We start from the raw sequence: 9,694 nt of genomic DNA on the forward strand, positions 1-9,694 counted from the left end.
GAACACTTTAGTTAACCTTCTGTTTAAACTTTAAAACAAAATTAAATATTAATTTGCATGTATGAGTTGAAATTTGCATCATATTTGCCTAAACCGAGGCTAGTACTGCACCATAATACATACAGTATAATCGTATACTGTGGTATAAATATGTGTTAAGTTTATTAAAGCCATAAAATTAAAACATATTTCTTCTATGAATACTTGATAAGTAACCACAATCATATTTCAAACCTACATAAGTTAAAAAGAAAAATGTGCTCTCAACAGAGTTTTAGCTTTTATTCTTTAATTTAGAATTTGAAAATGTTGTATGATCATGTTTGAATTCATTATTTCTTTTTTTTTTTTAATCCAAATAAAATATTTGTGTGTAATTCTTGTCCTTTTCATTTAGTCAGATGGCTTTAAGGACAAAAAGAAAAAAACAGACTTAGTGAAATATGTTCCCCTTAGGTGTTTTGTTGCGCTGACACCATATATCAGGAGGTGTATGAATGCCCTTTCGTTATTCGAGGAAAGAGCGTGCTTTTAAGCATAAAGTGTGTTGAAGTTGTTGTGTTGAGACAAAAAAATGAAGAAGGCTGATCTTTATATGGCCTGAATGAGACACGCAGAACTCATAAACAGCCTGATTGCTGTCTTTATCAGTTGAGGATATGCCAGTGGATATCCGTAAGGATGTGTTCACTCAGCCAGCCAGACATTACCAGCCAGCCATAGCAGGTTATTGCCCCATACAACAGTTTTATAGCATCAGGTGTTATTTCTTAAGTTGGACGGGGATAAGGGGCACTTTATCAACTTTAGACAAGTTGCTAAAAACACAATTTAATTAAAATTGTTTAAGCTTTAGCATATTATAGCCAAAAGCATGATTAGGAAAAAAAATACCATCAAAAAATACCACCAATAGTGTAATTTAAAAAATGGCAGCAACCACTCTTTTCCTCTTTATATTGTGTATAAAAATGGGTTAGCTGCAATGCTGCTGTTTGTGCTCGACCGGCCTTTTTATTGGGATGAAGTGCGCCGTCAGGTGTAGTCTTCATGTGTTGAAATACTTTATTAGGACATCTTATAGTGTCATACACAGAAAGCATGTGCACATTCAGCAAAGGCAGAAAACATGTAACAGTCAGACAGTATTTTCAGTCACAGTATATTGTTAGGTCACACTAGTTACATAGTTCCAAGTCACATTAATGTACTCAAAAGATCAGACAATAATTTACAGTGCTAAATAATAATTTGTTAGGTCATCTGTCATATAAACAAAAATATTTCAAAAAACTTGTTTAAAACTAAAAATGATAGTTTTATTTATTAGGCAGGTCTCCAACTTTGAGCTGGCACGCTGGACTTCTCTGAGAAGTCCAAAATATTTTTTTTATTCAGAAATACAAGAAAAAGAACTGTAATTTGGCATCTTAATTTAAAAAAAAAAAAGTTCTTTAATATTAAATTTTTGTAAAAGAGCAAATTTTACAATTTATGGATAACAGCAAAAATTAATTTCAAAATTAAAAATACAACTTTGATTAAAGTGCGTGCACACACTGGTAGATTAACTTGCAGAAACATAAAAAATGGTCTGGGTAATTACGAACACTATTCATTAAGGAAGCTGTGGCATAAACCTTACATTGGGTGATGGCATAGTAAATTTGTTAAAGACTGCAAATTAAAAACCACTCATCAATGCACTCTCCATTATCTGTCCATCTCTGCAAGATGATCTTGCAATCAGCAGATTAGATCACTTCATCCATTTTTTTTAAAAAAAGACAGCAAAAAGTGGATGAAAGACTTTGTAAAGACTTTAAATTAATGCGTCTTATAAGAAATTCATATGAAATGCAAAAATTTTGTAGTGTAAAAAGTGTAAAAGTAGCCAAGTTGTTCAGTGTTTCATCTACACGTTCCAACACTGTTAACTGAAAAGAGGTTTTCAGAATTTCTGTGAATAGCCCAGCTGAATAAAGGTTAAATAAGAACTTCTGATTAACAAACAGCAAATATTCATATAAATTATGGTGGACTGAGATTCAGAGGTAATTGATAACTGAATGTTATTCTGTTTGCAATAGGCAGGGCATTTGTTACTCACTGTAGTGTAAATATTGTTAGAAATGTAATAAAGACATTTTATTTCCATGAACAAACAGACGATAAAGACAGTGAGCTTACCTGTTTGCTATGCAGAGTAAAGCTGATTCAACTCTGACAATATATCAGGCTTCAAAGATTAACCTTTAAAAACTAGTTTATGCATTTTCTAATGCATAAATCATCCAACACAGCAGTTGTTGAATGAAGTGCAGATAAAAGTAAGTTCTCCTTGTTAAATGAAACCTCGTCCACCTGGAGTAATACAACCATGCTTATCGGTCACACCAAATAATTTTTGCAGCTTAAAACTGAGGCTCATTCTGGCCGTACCCGTGTAAAGACCCTCAGGCCTGTTAGACGACGGATGACAGACACTAGGTTGTAGATTCATGGCAGAAAGATGATGTCAGCACATCTCTGCTGTCCATCTTTTGGCACTTGAGCGATCCAGTGACATAAAAACATTTCCAGTTGTTCTGGAACTTTCTCACTCAGCTTGGTGTGGAAGTCATCCACTTCTGCAATCTGCATTCCTTTTTTTCTCTCAACCAGTCAGGCAAAAACTGTTCTTCCCTCAGTGTCCAGACAAGCGCTCCCTCAGCTCCTCTGCATCCATATGTCCCTGCTGAATACTTTCAACTTCACTGTATGGTGGAGGTTGCTCCCAGCTAAACCTGCAGTCTGGGGCCTCTGGGCTGTCCTGGCTGTACAACGGAGGAGCCAGGCTCATCAGCATGTCTGTGCTATCGACTATGACCATAAACTCAGGAGACGCATCAGGGCAGACTTGACTTTCTTGGGAATCTTCATATGAAGGAGGAAAAGAGCTCAGTCTGTAAGGGAAAATAGATAGATAGATATTTGGTGTATTGTTTCATATATACAAACTAAGAATTGAGATATTTAATATATTTAATATAGGGGCTAATGTTATATGTACAATCATATGTACAATTTCTACTCAAAGAATTTTTATGGTACACAAACATTTTTTTCTGCATTTGTTTTTTGCATTGAATGCACACCTCTTACGAAAACACAGATTTACCTTTCAATAGTGAAGACCTGGATGTGTCGCTCGCGTCCAATTCTCTCGGTCTTTATGCCTGAGCAGAGGCCCCAGCAGACCCCAATGACCATAGCCAGGAGGCCACAGCCAATCATGATATACACAAAAATGACCCTCAGAGCGTTCTCATGCACGTTCTCCTGGGACACCAGGTAGATCCCGGTACACATCAACACAAGTCCCACAGAAGGCAGAAGAAAACAAAATAAGGACAACAACTGCTTCTTCACATTCATGGTCACTTGTTGCATTTTACTGCAGTCCTCTTTGTCTATTCTGTCCTGTGATTGAAAGACGCTTTTTCACAAGTAGCAATGAAGTATCTCTTCGGTACCTTTCAGGATGACATGAGTGTAGCCTTGCCAGTAGTAGAAAAATCCTGACTACGTTTGAGTACTGAACTGTAGCAGAGACTGTCAGCCTGCTAAAGCTGCCCTGCCTCTTCAGACATACGGGGAAGGGCCTGCCCTCCTCTCGATTGTATATTAACACAGTATTATTCTAAGGTCAGAAGAATTAGAGTGATACTGCAAGGCAGACACACAGCCAGAGGATCGTCTTTTAGCTGAGCTCTGAAAAGACAATAACCGAAGCTTATTAGACAGGTATCAGCAGCGCATGCAGACAGGCTTGATTGGAGAAGATGAAGACTCAGTGGTTACCTATTATGTGAAAATCTGAGTTACCAAGATGTGTAATGGTATAAACAAAAAAGAAAATGAAAAGCTACTTTTGTTCTTCTGAAACACCTGATAAAATAGTCCCAGCAAAATATCACAAAATAAAAGGAAGGCAAAGACAACAACAACCCTATTTCTGAAACATTTTAAGGCTTTATAAGCTTAAGAAGGTTTAAAACAATGATTTTCACTAGAACATAATGCATGTGCACACTTAGCAGACGTTCTATAAAATATGATATATAAATACAAGTTAATTCTTCATAATTATCACATAATTATTGACTAACTAAGAGGTAGTGGATACAGCAGTTATTTCCTGATCCCTTTACATAGTGTACAAGTAAAAATACACACAAAAAACTACAGTACTCCTTCATATATTCTGCCTTTCTAAGTGCAGTGGCAGTTTTAAGTACCATTCTTAAGTTTATACCCCGCATGCATAGTATCAAGGACATTATTTAAAATGCCTGAAACACAAATACTGCTTAACTTTAAATGTTTTGGCTTAGTAAATATAGTTTTTTGTTTTTAAAAAATTACTATTTAACCTGCTCAATATTGGAGCCAAAAAATACTGGATACAGGCCAGTAGTTTAAGTGTTCTTTTTTGTTTTACTGTTTTGAACAATTGTAACAGTGGAATGAAACTGAAGAAAAAAAAGCTGTCTTTTAATAAAAATAAAGGTGGTTATAAAACCGACTCCATTTCGCGAAACTGATTTGTTTTACACACACATAAAAATAAAAAAGGTAATTTTCCAATAAACCTCCAGACCTGTTTTGCTTAACTGGAGAACTGATTCACATACTGAATATTCGTCACTCATGTGTCCGTGCGTGTTTCATGTCACTCTATACGTATTCATCTTTTATGTTTTTCCTCTCGTTCCTCTTAAATCTGCTACTGGATAGATCGTATCCTTGAATTCTCTGTGTGTACTTTGGCCTTGTTGCTGACAACATCCTATAATGTTTAAGCCTATTATAAGAAAATGAAAGTATTAATTCACATTCTGTCACATAAAGAGGAATAACAAACTCTGTCTATCTTTACAGTTTCTACAGACGCAAAGGCTTCTTTCTCTGAAAACAAAAATCTGTTCAAATTTGTGCAAATGCTTACATCCACAGCAGCTTTGCATGTTTTAAATGTGCAAAAATTTCAGAGGTAAGAGGTAAAGAGAGTTTAATGTTTTGTTATGTGACATTCATGGCTGCCTCTCCTTTCTGTTTGTCCCTTAGCATTGCACTTTGCCCTTGTTTATTTGTCATCATCATCATAAGTCACCTATTTATAAAAGGCATATGAGCTACTCTTGAATGATATTATGAATGAGAGCTGTCCACCCCCCTTCTAATTCTTATGAATGCAGCAGTCATCAGATTTCTTATTTACACTTTCAGAGTGTAATGGTTTTATGGACCTTATCAGAGCGTCTTATCAGTGTGGCGTTAACTCCCTCAGTTTGATGTGAATCTAGAGCAGGGGTGGGCAATCTCAGTCCACGAGGGCCAGTGTCCCTGCAGGTTTTAGATGTGTCCTCGAACCAACAAAGCTGATTTAAATGGCTAAATTAGCTCCTCAACATGTCCTGAAGTTCTCCAGAGGCCTCGTAACGAACTAATCATGTGATTCAGGTGTGTTGACCCAAGGTGAGATCTAAAACCTGCAGGGACACCGGCCCTCGTGGACTGAGATTGCCCACCCCTGATCTAGAGCTTGCACCACAGCCATGTTTTTGTAACAACTTGTTTGTATGTGACGATCGTGTCATGTATCAGCTTGTTAGTATGCTGGAATTAGAAAGTGATTAACATGCACAGTGACTCCTATGAATCAGTAACAGGAATTCAGAATCCTGACACAGGGCCCGGCGCCCTGTGAGATTTCAAACTGAGGTATTTTTAGCAGCACAGAAACTTTACTCTGACCACTTTGGCTGAATTTGGAGATGACGACTAAAAAAAATAATGAGTGTTTACCTCTAACACTATTGTTGCAAATTGGCATGACTGATAGTATGAATAGGCTGACCTGCAAGAAATAAATGACACGCAATTTGCCGCCTGTACATAGCAGACAGCCAGGAAATAATCAGGAACAAGTGCTGCTGTGTGTAATTTTCATCTGGGAATGCACCATTGCCCATGGGGATTTCAGTGTCTGTGCCATTACAACAGCTTGACTGTAGGTGAGAAATAATATCTCAGTGTACCTCCAACTTTCTTCTTCTGTGTGTGTACAGTGACATGAAAAGGTATTTGCTCTCTTTCTGATTTCCTAGTTGGTTTTTTTTCCCTATTCCTCACATTTAGAAAAAATAACCCGAGTAAATACATTACACAGTTTTTAAATGATGATTTCATTTATTATGGAAAAAACAATGCTCACCACCATGGGAAAACTGATCATGCTAACCATGACAGCAAGAACTGCAATCAAGTGTTTGTGATAACTGGCAATGAGTCTTTCAGGTCACTGTGGAGGATTTTTTGGCCCACTCTTCTTTGCAGAATTGTTTTAATTCAGCCACATTGGAGGGTTTTCAAGCACGAATGTCCGATCTGGGTTTCAGATCATTGTCCATTGGTCTTTCGGGATTTTCTGGTAGGGAGCAGAATTCATGGTTCCATCAACTATAGAAAGTCATCCTAAAGCAGCAAAGCAGGCTCAGTCCGTCACACTACCCCCACCATGTTTTCTACTGTTGGCATGATGTTGTTTTCATGAAACGCTGTGTTAGTTTAACGTTAGATGTAACGGGACTCAAACCTTCCAAAAAGTTAAGCTTTTGTCTCGTCAGTCCACAATACGTTTTTCTTAAAGTCTTCCCCTTAATAAAATAGATCACCATTTAAAAGCTGCATTTTGTATTTATTTAAAACTAAAAAATCAGGCAGGGGGCAAATGCTTTTTCACAGCACAATAACACCAACACAGCGTAACAGCTGTTTTGTTGCGAGGGCCCCTATCATTAACTGATTAGCTGATATTATCTGTTGTCATATTATGGCGGTTCCATGGTAACTGCAGTAGCTTTTCACACATTCAGTTATCATTGATCCCTGTACCATTAACTTACAGTCGTATACGCAGCTATCTCTCTCACATGACTGTAAACATTCAGTTCACCCACATTTAAAGAAAGCCTACAGTACTTATCATTTATAATATACTTTCAGATCAGTAATTGAATGAAGGTTAATCCTAAGACAAAATTTATTCAGAAGACCTTTAGTAGTCATTTGTGGAGCTGCAACAAAATTCCTCAAAAAGATAATCTTTTTGATGCAGCAGGAGTATAGGTGGAGAGGACGGACACTGATGTGATATTATTTGATCGGATGACTTCAAAGGTCAAAGGAACTAAGTTATATCATTTTCATACTTATCAGGAAATTTAGTGATCCTTTACAACCCTATACTGAAGCCTCTGTTTTTGTTGTTTCTTCCCTCCTCACCTTTTTGGTCACATACTAGAATTCCCACTGTTGATATTTTCCTTCAGTGCTCTCTTTTCTCTTTTTCTGCACTCTGATGCAGTTAAATGTACTGCATGTTTCTCATTTTAGCAGAGTGGTGGTATAACGAAGAACTGAACTGAGTAGTAAAGTTTGTCAAATACAGAGTAAATAAATATAGTTACATTTCATCACATCAAGAGATTTTAGATATGCAAATATCTGATAAACCTCTCTCATACACACACAGACACACACACACACACAAGCACACACACCTTCTTTTAGATCTCATTATTGAGTGATAATAATAGACAGCGAGACAGAGAGCCATTAGTTGTGAGGGAAGGACTGAAGGGCCGGTTATTAATCAGATGGACTCTGATGAGGACCTGCCATCCCCTGTCATTAATCAGGGTCACGCTGCACACTCAGCAGTACACAACTGCGCTTTTTATACAGTTATTCGCTCAATCAATAATGTTATTATCAATAATAAGACTGTTTTGATGACCCTCTTGAAATACAAGAGGGTAGTTTATGCATACACAAAAAAAGGTGTGTACGAGATTGACAGTTTGTTGTAGACCAGTACCACAACAAGCCCACTGGGGGCACTGCTGTATTATTCTCTATTACCAGAGCCTGTGGCTACAGAATGAAAGCCCCGCAGCTCTGCTTGGTAATCTCAGGATGAAGAAAGGTTTGAAATAAATACATAAAAAAATCCCTTTCATCTACAAAAACAAATCTGATGGGTTCATCATGTGGAGCAAATGTATGTCTTATTCCTTTAGTCACATATGTAACTTTAATATGACCCAGCTTGAAGCAGGATGAAGGCTCCAGCCTGCCTGGTTTCAATAACCGTGTTGATGCTCTATCACACTGGGGATTGTGGCTAAGTTTCTTTGCTATTTTGTCACAGATTATAAATCTCAGCGCAAAGTTAACATCTTTACACTGTGAAACCATGCACTTCACTCTTTAGGGATGATGTAATTTTATCCTGTAGAAGATGCACGAAAGGAAAAAGTGAGCTAAAAGCTTTTTCTTAAGAAAATAGGACAAAAAGTGGGAGAAAAGGGGGAAGTAAAAAAGGTAGGAAGGGAGGAGAGGAAGGTTTGAAGCTTTTTAAGTGACTCTTTTGCTTCTCTTTTAATGTCGGTCCTCAGCTGTTACACTGTGCTCTTAACCTGTAGTGTTTCACTGCTCTTTCCTGGAGTAACTGTATAAACCCGCACAGTAGTCTGAACCAGCCAAGGCAGGAGGGGATCAATGAGGAGATCGATAGGGTCCCTGAGAGTCCTAATAGCCCTGTTACTGCTCCCTGACTCCCTGCCTGACTGCCCGATATAGCAGCATGCTGGGAGGTGAGAAGTGTGTGTTTCTGTATATGTGTGTGTGTGTGTGTGTGTGGCATCCAGATCTTGTCTACCACCCCCTGTTGAGTCTGTACTTACACTTAGGACATGATATAACACAACAAGTTCTGTAATTGTGCCCATCGGTGGAGCTGATGGCTTTGTACGTGCTGGCTTTCTGCCTTGTAAGCTACGAGAAAGTAGTGCAATACAATAAATGCCATTCACACAAAAACAAAAAACTCTACGTTTGTAGTGTAACTATATCAGTTTTCAGGTATCTGTATTTTATTTTATGGGCCACTTTTCCAATCCCAGTACAGTCTCCTAAAGATTATATTATTGCAATGTATCCTATTTATAAAACAAAAAATGTGATGTGAATGTCAAGACCTTTATCCATGAGACTGTGTGCATCAGATTGCAGGCCTTTAATTAGTATTTCTTTTTTGCTGTAACCAAATCCTTTCACATAAATTTCAAAATGTGTACATTTACGTCTCTGTTACTGGCAAAAACATTTGGTCCCTGAATGTAATCCAGTCTTGCAGATGAGTCCAATAAAGACGCTCTTATTTGGCAGCATGCTTGGATTTCATACATGTTTGTCAGTTCACTTGGTTTGGGTGGTGCTTCTCAGCCACAGAAAACAGCTGCTCGGTAAAGAGTTTCTGAGGTCTGAAAGATTATGTCTTGATGTATGCTTTAGAAGCTTGAGGTGTGGAGGCTCAAAGATATACACTGTAGACAGGAAGGGCCTGATGAAACATGTTACTGAGTTGCACGATGGGAATTGCTGGGCCAGCTGTTTTGAAGCATGACTCATACTACTGACTAAAAGTTTGGAGATCTTCATCTCTGCCGTATTGATTTTGACCATTCTGTTTTATTATCTGTCTCTGGTGAGATTACAAAACTTTATAGCAGTATTGCTGGAGGACCCCTTCAAAGATCAGGTCTGGTGTTATTATTTCTTGCTGTCAACAAGTTTTCCGAAAAGA

The sequence above is a fragment of the Simochromis diagramma genome, unplaced genomic scaffold (assembly GCF_900408965.1).
Source record: "Simochromis diagramma unplaced genomic scaffold, fSimDia1.1 OVJJ01000131.1, whole genome shotgun sequence".
Taxonomy (NCBI): Eukaryota; Metazoa; Chordata; class Actinopteri; order Cichliformes; family Cichlidae; genus Simochromis; species Simochromis diagramma.